Source organism: Vulpes lagopus, chromosome 8 (assembly GCF_018345385.1).
Source record: "Vulpes lagopus strain Blue_001 chromosome 8, ASM1834538v1, whole genome shotgun sequence".
In the NCBI taxonomy this organism is placed as follows: Eukaryota; Metazoa; Chordata; class Mammalia; order Carnivora; family Canidae; genus Vulpes; species Vulpes lagopus.
In genome coordinates, this window is record NC_054831.1 from 123,618,908 (window position 1) to 123,629,087 (window position 10,180).

Here is a 10,180-nt window from a genome sequence, read left to right on the forward strand (position 1 = left end):
GCCTGTTTTTAAATGGACATTGTCCTTAACCCCTCAGGATTAAAGAGTAATCTTGACTGTTAAATGGCTCAGGATGGGGGAATCTACTGCAGGCAGTTCTTAGAACCATTTTAATGCTTGTTAACGATTTAGCTCTGTGCAGCCTATAACAAATCTTGCCTTCAGCTTTTAGTAAGTTAACTAATGACTGGGAGGAACATGTTAACTTTAACTTTTTTGTTAACTTTTTTTTTTTGTCTCCGCCCTTTTAAAAAAACATTTACTGGAGTTAAGGACGATTATCAGGTATTTTATAAACATAAGTAAGCACCTGTATATAGCCTTTATAATAAAATACATCTTAATTTGTCATTCTTAGCCTTTTTGGAATATGTTGTAGAATTAGGAGTGCTTGGTTTTGTTTTGTTTTGTTTTTCTTTCTACATACAGTGAATAGAAATAGCAAAAGCCAGCACAGCGGACTCTGGGAATAGCCAACCTTGACTTGTCACCTAGTCTCAGAACTGTTCTTGAAGCTAAAGAATGGAATTTTGGAACAACTATACTAAATGATGCAAAGTTCTAGATAAGACAAATTTATCCAAACAAAACCTTCAAAAAAAAAAAAAAAACTATTGCCAGAAAAAACTGGCTAACCGTTTTTGTTTGATTTACCTTAAACTATACTTCTCAGAAAGTCTAGCTAAATATGGTTTGTTAATGTCAAAATAGCAGATTTGAAAATACAAGTTCTCATTCATGGAAATGGGAGAGTAATCAACTTTGTTTTTGGTGACCAAGAATAAGAGATCGGGAATGTCCCTGAAAGTCCTATATCCCAAGAAATCCTTCCTGGATGTAAAAAATCCTGGTTTTAGCAATGAGTCCCATAGATTGGGGGAGGGCAGGAGATATAAAACTCATAGTATGCTTCCCCCGCCGCCACCACCACCACCAAAAGGAAGACAACACTGTTTTCAGTGACAAATAGGATGATTATCTGCCTTCAGTTGACCACTGACACTGGCCACCATGATTTGTGGTTTCACAATAATGTATCTATTGTAGCATTCTCTCAGAGCAACTTAAATTCTAATCATGAGTGTTAACAGTCCAAGTAACTCTTGTGCTTTGGAGATAGTGCTAGTTTAATTTTTAACTTTGTAAATGTTGTGACCATGTTTTCTAAGAATTAAAATAATGAAAATGAGAGTGAGAACAACACCAACGCCAGCATGACCCAGACAATAGTGAAAAAGAAGACTAAATGGCTTTGTTATTTTAATGACAGATGGAAGGACACATACAACTGAATTAGGGAGACAAATGATCCAAACAGAGCATACTGCACAATGTGCAGAAAAGAATATGGGATTGAGCATGGTGGAGAAGGGGGAATGAAAACATATGGAGACCGAGTACCATAAGTGTGGGATGAGACAAGTAAGTACTTTTGAATGAATTAGAAGTGTCTTCATCTCCCAAAAAAGACCAGTGGTCAATTAAAAATAGCAGCCACAGGCACCTGGGTGGCTCAGTCAGTTAAGGCTCTGAGTCCTGATTTTGGCTCAGGTCATGATCTCAGGGTGTGATCCTGGAGTCTCGGGATCGAGTCCCACGTCGGGCTCCCTACATGGAGCCTGCTTCTCCCTCTGCCTGTGTCTCTGCCTCTCTCTCTCTCTCTCTCTCTCTCTGTTTCTCATGAATAAACAAAGAAAATCTTATAAAATAAAATAAAAAATTAAAAAAATAGTTACATTTCCTGATTCAGAGTTTGCAACTAAAATGTCCTGTGGGTAAACAAAAAAGGAAATTTTGATCACAGACCCCTTACAGTGTAGAACTGATACTGTCAGCTCTTACCAGTAATCGTGCCTTCTAAGGTATATCAAGTAATGTGTTGTATCATGGCAATAAAAAAGTATTCCCCCTCGCTCTTAGGTACTTTGATTTGAAAAATGAAGTTTCAAATTATCTTCCTGATTTCTATGAAGATTTTTTTTAAGATTTTATTTATTTATTAATGAGAGACACACAGAGAGAGAGAGGTAGAGACATAAGAGAGAGAGGCAGAGAGAGGCAGAGAGAGAGGCAGGCTCCATGCAGGGAGCCCGACACAGGACTCCATCCCAGGACTCCAGGATCATGCCTTGAGCCAAAGACAGGTGCTCAACCACTGAGCCACCCAGGCATCACTCTATGAAGATTTTAGTGAAACCTCAGGAAACATGAAAAGAACATTGATATTCTTTCCTTTTTTTTTTTTTATTGATATTCCTTCCAAATACAAACTGGACTTGGCTCACCTTTTTGCATATTCAGCAGATAGCACAGATGTAAATTTCAGCAAATTCCATTCAGTCTATAAACTTCTTACCAAAGAAAATTAAAACATCTCCTCTGCCAAATGTCCTGCACACTTTGTACACCACAGACTGCTAAAAAGGGATGTGATTTGCTTTCTTGGGACATTGAGGTTTTTATAATGAAAGTTTTCTGTGACTTCAGTTTCTTCAAAACATGCAGAAACACTTAATAAGACTTGACTTTTAGAAACAGAAGGAGATAGATGCCTTAGACATATGCCTACAAGATGGTTGTCACCGTTGCCAGACATAGAAAAGATGTCAAAATGTTGGCCTACCGTAAAATCCTATTTTCAAAGTGTGGGAGAAAACAAATGTCCTTCTCTAATTTGGAAATACACTGAAGATGAGAGAGGGGAAAAGAATTACAGTACAACAGAAATGTATATGCCATTCTTCCAGAACTGCTTGATGATCTTTGAAGAAGCTATCAGGAGCCTAGAAAAAGACAAACTATCTTCTCCTGAGTTATTTGATGTTATGTATGAGTTGCAACAAAAACTTATACAGTAAAGAAGTGATTCATTTTTTGTAAAGAAGATTGCTTCAGAACTGAATCAAATGGATTGAATATATGGAATCAGATGTCACTGGAAAAGAGCAACCAAATTGAATAAGACTTTCTCCATTTCTTTTCTAGAATGATAACTTATTTGGGATTCAGTTTTGATTTCACAAATTCAAATTACGTCTGTGTTTGAAAACGATTTTCCCTGAGAAAGAGAGCTTTAACTTATGGTAACATCCAGTGTGTTTCAGAATATTTTTTTTAAGGTTTTATTTATTTATTCACGAGAGACAGGGAGAGAGAGAGAGAGGCAGAGACATAGGCAGAGGGAGAAGCAGGCTCCACGTAGGGAGCCCGACATGGAACTCGATCCCGCGTCTCCAGGGTCACGCCCTGGGCTGAAGGCGGCGCTAAACCACTGAGCCACCCAGGCTGCCCATGTTTCAGAATGTTTAAAAAATGCTGGATATTTGAGACACAGTCAACCTCTCCAATGAATTTATAGATGCAAAGGACCTGACTGACAAACAGCTGGTCTACCAAAAGAAGCCTGTAGCTCCATTCTCTTTGTGTTTTGAGCTCTCTGACTTTATTGTGTATATCTGTGTTTTGTTCAAGCTTCTTGGGTACCCTTCTATTTGTAAGAAGAAAAACCCATGATTCCCTGGGTTTCTAGACAGCAGTAAAATTCTCAGGGTCCCTATGGATCCAGCCATTTTAGAGAATCTAAGGCAAAGATTCGTTCCAAGTGGTCTAAAAACTCTTTGCCCACTTCTTTCAAAAACTCCTGCTTCCAGGGCACCTGGGTGGCTTAGTGGTTGAGTATGTGTCTTCGGCTCAGGTCATGATCCTGGGGTCCTAGGATGGAGTCCTGCATTGGGCTCCCCGCAGAGCGCCTGCTTTTCCCTCTGCATGTATCTCTGCCTCTCCCTCTGCGTCTCTCATGAATAAATAAATAAAATCTTTAAAAACAAACTCCTGCTTCCTATATGTATATCCACTTACCAACCAGGCTCTTGACCCTTTTTGGGAAAATGGGTGCACTCTACCTAGGATAACTTGGAATTTCAGTGGCCACTTTGGGGAATTTTAACTTAAATAAGTTGGTTCACCTGAGGGGTACCCCTGAAAGAGATGATCCTGAACTTTGCAAAAACAATGGAATATATTCCTTTATTGGTACAGAGGTCTCCAAAACACAAAATGACTATAAAATAGACTCTCTAGAGGAATCATTACAATAAGCCAATGAAAAACTTAAGTCCAAAGCTCTGACATGAGTGATTTTTTTAAAAAAATTATTTATTTATTCATGAGAGACACAAACTAAGAGAGACAGAGAGAGGCAAAGACATAGGCAGAGGGAGAAGCAGGCTCCTCTCAGGGAGTTTGATGCGGGACTCGATCCTGGATCCTGGGATCACAACCTGAGCCAAAGGCAGGCGCCCAACCGCTGAGCCACCCAGGTGTCTCTGACACGAGTGATTTGAGCAACCTCCAGTTAATCTCTCTGCTCCTCTTTATCCTCCTCTACCTGATTATTCTGAACCCACTAACCGCTTTGATCTTTTACTCTTTCCCTCCAAAGCCCCGAAAATATCAGCTGTCCTTTAAGATAAGACCTTCTAATGAACCAGGGATCCTAGTCTCAGCAGAATTTAAACTCAGTCTCAAGCCAAACATTGACCTATCATAAATGATTTTAAGACTCTCAAAAGGAGCAAATTAAAAGTATAGAAGAATTTGAACTTTTTCTTGGTGCCTATGCTCCTAGACTACCTGACTTTTACCAGTTTGTTAATATGATAGTGAGTCCAGAAGATGCTCAAAAATGGCTTCAAGGGGTGCTTGGGTGACTCAGTCAGTTGGGCGTCTGACTTCAGCTCAGGTCATGACCTCAGGGTCCTGAGATCGGCCCCACCTTGGGCTCTGTACTCAGAGGGGAGTCTACTTATCCCTCATCTTCTCCCACTGCCCCTCCCCCACTGGTGTGCGCAGTACACACGTACTCTATCAGATAAATAAATAAAACTCTTTTAAAAATGGCTTTAAGAAATATATGGAAAGTCCCTACCTAAGATTTTGAGGACCTCACAAAACATGCTTTCAGAGATAAATAAGAAATTCCCGAAGTTTTTCTTATAAGGATATACTGGGCTGTAACATAACCCTGTAAACCAAAAGAGTGAGCCAGCAACAGATTTCTGAATTCATTTGGAGTTAGTATTTAAACCACACACTGGTCACAAAGACCCTGGGACTAGTTTTGCCCATTTTGTTAAGGGACTTCACACGGAACTCAATGATTTATTAAAAAATGTGAATTTGAATGGAACGGCTCTCCTCTCCCAGAGTTTCAACCTCTTGCTGAACACTTTACAATTTTTATTTATTTTTAAAGATTGTATTTATTCATTCATTCATTCATTCATTCATTCATTCATTCATGAGAGACACACAGAGAGAGGCAGAGACACAGGCAGAGGGAGAAGCAGGCTCTGTGCAGGGAGCCTGATGCGGGACTCAACCCCGGGACCCCAGGATTACACCCCAAGCCAAAGGGGGCTGAGCCACCAAGGCATCCCTGAATGTGTTTAACAATATTTTATTTATTTGAGAGAGAGAGTGAGAGAGAGAGAGTGAGAAAGCCCTAGTCCTCATGAGAGGAGGGGCAGAGGGAGAAGGAGAAGTAGACTCCCTCCTGAGCGGGGAGCCCCATGCTGAGCTCTATCTTCAGGACCCTGGGATCATGACCTGAGCCAAGGCAGACACTTAAGTGACTGAACCACCCAGGTGCCCTCCTTTTTCATTTGTTTGTTTTGTTTTTAAGATTTTTTTTTTTTAATTTGGGGAGAGAGAGAGAGAGAAGAACTGTTCACTTTTAAATGGAAGGCCTGTTAAGCAATCCTGTTGCCCTGTAAGAGAGGCCCAAGCTCCCAGATTCTGGTGATAACTGTCCACAGTGACAAAGCTCCAAGAAGTTGCCTGGTATGTTACTTTCAATAATTCCTTAAATCAACAAAGAAAATTAAACTACCCTTGAACGAAGAAATCTCCACCGTGTTAATAGATACCAAAGCAACTCTATCAACTTTAAATCCCATCCATTATACATGAAGAACTTGGAGTAATAAAAATATCTTAGCAGTGAAAGTTTCTAGTCAGGTTCAAAGAGTTCCTTTACTGGAATCCATAACTGTTACCCTTGGCCCTTTCTCTGAAAGTCACGCCTTTGCATTACGTGATACTGCCCTTGTGGATTTCTTAGGTCGAGACCTGCTTTCTCTATTAGGAGGCTACATAAAAATTTCCTCAGGAGAAATAGTTTTCAGACTCATTAGACACTGAAGCATTATGTGTTCTCCAAGTCCAAATTGATTGTCCTGAGGAGACTATTAAATTCGATGGAAGCGTAGATGCTTTAGCTCTCTCTGAAATCCCTGATACTCTGGGCCTCTTCCACAGATGTGGAAAAAAAGTCAAAAGTGCCAAACACATTAAATTCAGATTGATCATTCTAAACTGCTTCCTCTGTACCACTTAAAACCTGAGGCCATAAAGAGCTCACCTGTATAATAGAAGATTTATAAGTCAGAGGCTTATTCCCTGTACCAGTCCTTGCAATACCTTTGCCTTGCTTATGCAGAAACCCCATAGATGGGGATGGAAATTTGTATAAGACATTAGAGTCCTAAGTAAGATTGTGATACTGAAGGTTCTGATGACAGTGTAGTGAGTTCAGCTATGTCCATATACACTAAAATTATAGAAAGAAAGTGTAAAAGAAAGTAAAAATCTACCAGGTGTACTACCTTCCCTTCACTTCATTACTTTATTGCTAGCTAGCTCCTCTTACCCATCAGATTTGTCTTTTATAATATAAATAATAATTTTATTTTTTAACTTTTGATAATGGAAAACTTCAGGCATATAGAGAAGTAAATATTGCAGGATAATAAACCTTCATCTGTTCATTGTGTAGCCTCAATAACTATCAACACTTGGTCAATCTTGCTAAAGTTGAAGTTTTCCACTTTGTGATTAAGCTTATGCTATGGTTACCGCCCATGCCAATGGGATACCAAAGCCAACTTTTACAACAATGCTATCCAGGAAATTCTTAATATCTTACCAAAGTTTAAATTTGTAATGTTTTAAAGTTCAATCCGTATGGATAATGAAATAAGAATTGAAATGGAAGCTGGATATGGGTTAGTCCCACTTCTAATTTACTTCACTATGTCCAAAAGCAAATCATGTAAAACTCGGAGCCCATTCCCTCAGAGAATGACTATGATAGCTCAGTTTTTTTTTTTTTTTGGAAACTCCAGGTCTCTAAGTCTTCAACAAATTGATTTTGAGTAGCACTGCCTCTTATTGGAATTAAAAGAGAAAGCTTAAGTGCTCTTCACAGAGTTGATTGCATTGAAAATGCTCTAAGAATGAGGTTGAGGTATAGTAGCTGTGACAGTTTCTCAGACTTCCCTTGTTTTTAATGGACAGGTTTGAGAAGTATTGGTTAGGAATATTGTAGATGTTAGTTATTTTTTATGTAACATTTCATGATTAAAAATTACTAATCAGTTGGTGATAATAACACCTGTTGGGCTTGCCTTAAAACACACATACACAGACACATGCACACACACATTCATGCACACAATGCGGCCATGCTATCATTTTAGTGCCAGCCAGCCTCATTTCTCACTTCAATCACTGCAATTGTCTCCTTGCTTCATCTTAGGCTTCCACTCTCCCACCTTTTCCCCACACAGCAGCCAGAGAGGCTTTAAAATGTAAATCAGATTCTATTACTTCTGTTCTCCAGATGCTTCAGTGGCTTCTCATCTTGTAGAACAAAATCCTACAAAAGCCTTCATGCTCTAGCTCCTGGCCACTTCATCACTATTGTCACTATCACCTTCTCCTTGGCTCACTCCGTTCTGTCACATTGGCTTCCTTGCAGACCCTGAAACTCACCAGACTCCTGCCCTAGAACCTTTGTACTTGGCCTTCCGACTGGGAATGTTTATTCTCCACATACCCATATCATATGGTGAACTCCTTCACTCATTTCTTTTCTTTTCTTTTTTTTTTAAGATTTTATTTATTTATTCATGAGAGACACAGAGAGAGAGGCAGAGACACAGGCAGAGGGAGAAGCAGGCTCCTCAAGGGGAGCTGGATGTGGGACTCAATTCCAGAACTCCAGGTTCACCACCTGAGCCAAAGGCAGACGCTCAACCACTTGAGCCACCCAGATGTCCCCCTTCACTCCTTTCAAGGTTACTGTTCAGATGTTATCCTTTAAAAGAAGCCTTCCCTCACCCCGTCTTGCATAGCAGCCTACCTCACAAGTTGTCTTTTCTCTTTAGCCTTGTTTTAACTCAACGTATTTATCACTATCGACATTATATTTTTTGTTGATTTGCTTATTTTCTGTCTCTTCCATGAAAATACAAGTTTCATGAGACCAGGTACTTTATCTAATTTGTTTATTGCTGTATCTTAGGCTCAAAGTTAATGCTCAAAAAATATTGGTTGAATAAATGAATTAATGCATAAAACACTTTTTTTTTAAACAAGCAAGTTGAATTGTTAAGTAAGGTTGTTCACAATCTGGTATTCCCATACTCCTAAATTTCTTTGAAGGTAGAATTTTCTGAATTCTTTAAGGTCTGGTCAGACATGAGTTGAGACCAGGGGCTATGATTCTTTCATGGATGCATTCCCAGAATCTGGGACAATTCCTGGAATATACTGAGCACTCAGTAGATCTACCTATATTATAGTAAATTGGGATGAAATGGCAATGTGAGAAATAAGGAAGCACATTTTCTCAGAGCAAACTCTTTGTGATAGCATCATATTTGAAAGGCAGAGAAATACTGAGAAAGTTTATGTACAAGGACAGTAACCAAGGACGCCTGGGTGGCTCAGCAGTTGAGCGTCTGCATTTGGCTCAGGGCCTGATCCTGGGATCAGGGATCGAGTCCCGCATCGGGCCCCTGCATGGAACTTACTTCTCCCTCTGCCTGTGTCTCTGCCTCTCATGAATAAATAAATAAATAAAATCTTAAACACACACACACACACAAGGACAGTAACCACAAATTAAAATTAGTTTTACATAAAGTCCTTTAATAGTACTGTTATGGACTGAAATGTGTCCCCCACCCCCCACCCCAGCTCATATGTTGTAGCTCTAACCCTGAATGTGATTATATTTGAAGACAGGGTCTTCGAAGAAGTCATTAGGATTAAATGAGGTCATATGTATAGGGCCCCAGTCCAATAGGGCTTATTGTCCTTATAAGAAGAGAAGGGGGGGCACCAGGGTGGCTCAGTGGTTGAGCATCTGCCTTCCACTCAGGGCATGATCCCAGGGTTCACATCAGGCTCCCCTCAGGGAGCCTCCTTCTCCCTCTGCCTCTCTCTTTGTGTCTTTCATGAATAAATAAATAAAATCTTTAAAAAAAGAAAAAAGAAGAGGAGGAGGAGGAGACACATTCACACAGAAAAGGCCACGTGAGTGCACAGTGACAAGGTAACCATCTGCAAGCTAGGTATAAGCCTCACTAGAAACTAACCCTGCCAACACCTTGCTCTTTAACTTCCAGCCTCCAGAACAGTGAAAAAAAAAAATTCTGTGTTTAAGCTACCTAGTCTGATATCAATCACTATGAGCAAAGATATTAATCATCTTAGAATGTAAAGAATAATAAGGAAGGTACACATCCTCCCCACTATGTTTTGGGGATGACATCAAATTCATTGTTTTATGTACTATAAGAGAAAAAAGTTCATGAAATAAAATTGTATTTCAGTTTTAAACAACAGGTTCATTCTTTCATTGAAATAATGCTCATAATTTAGAAGTCCTGGAAAAACAAATTCAAAACCAACTTTTTAATCTGTAATTACAGTTATATGAGTGAAACCTCGATGATTTGATAGCTTGTTAATATTTTATTTTTTAAGTATTATGGAAACAAAAAGAACCTTGATTTTTCAGAATTTTGAATGAAAATAATCCTTTGACCACACTAAGTTACCCCACAGTAACAATCTACACCAGCCATATTCAGGGACTAAATTTTATTTATTCTTTTCTTAAGTGATGAAGTTCATTTTGACCATTTCATTTATTAAGAATTGTGCAAGAAAACTGCCTATTCACTTTCCATATTCTGTTTGGCAAACAGTGACAGAGCAATAGGAAAATAAAATCCTGGGATGCATCTGCGATCAATATGTAGAACGGTGGCTGCAGCATTTAAATACTGCCACATGCCGTCCATCTGTGTGTCCTGCAGCCACATGACTC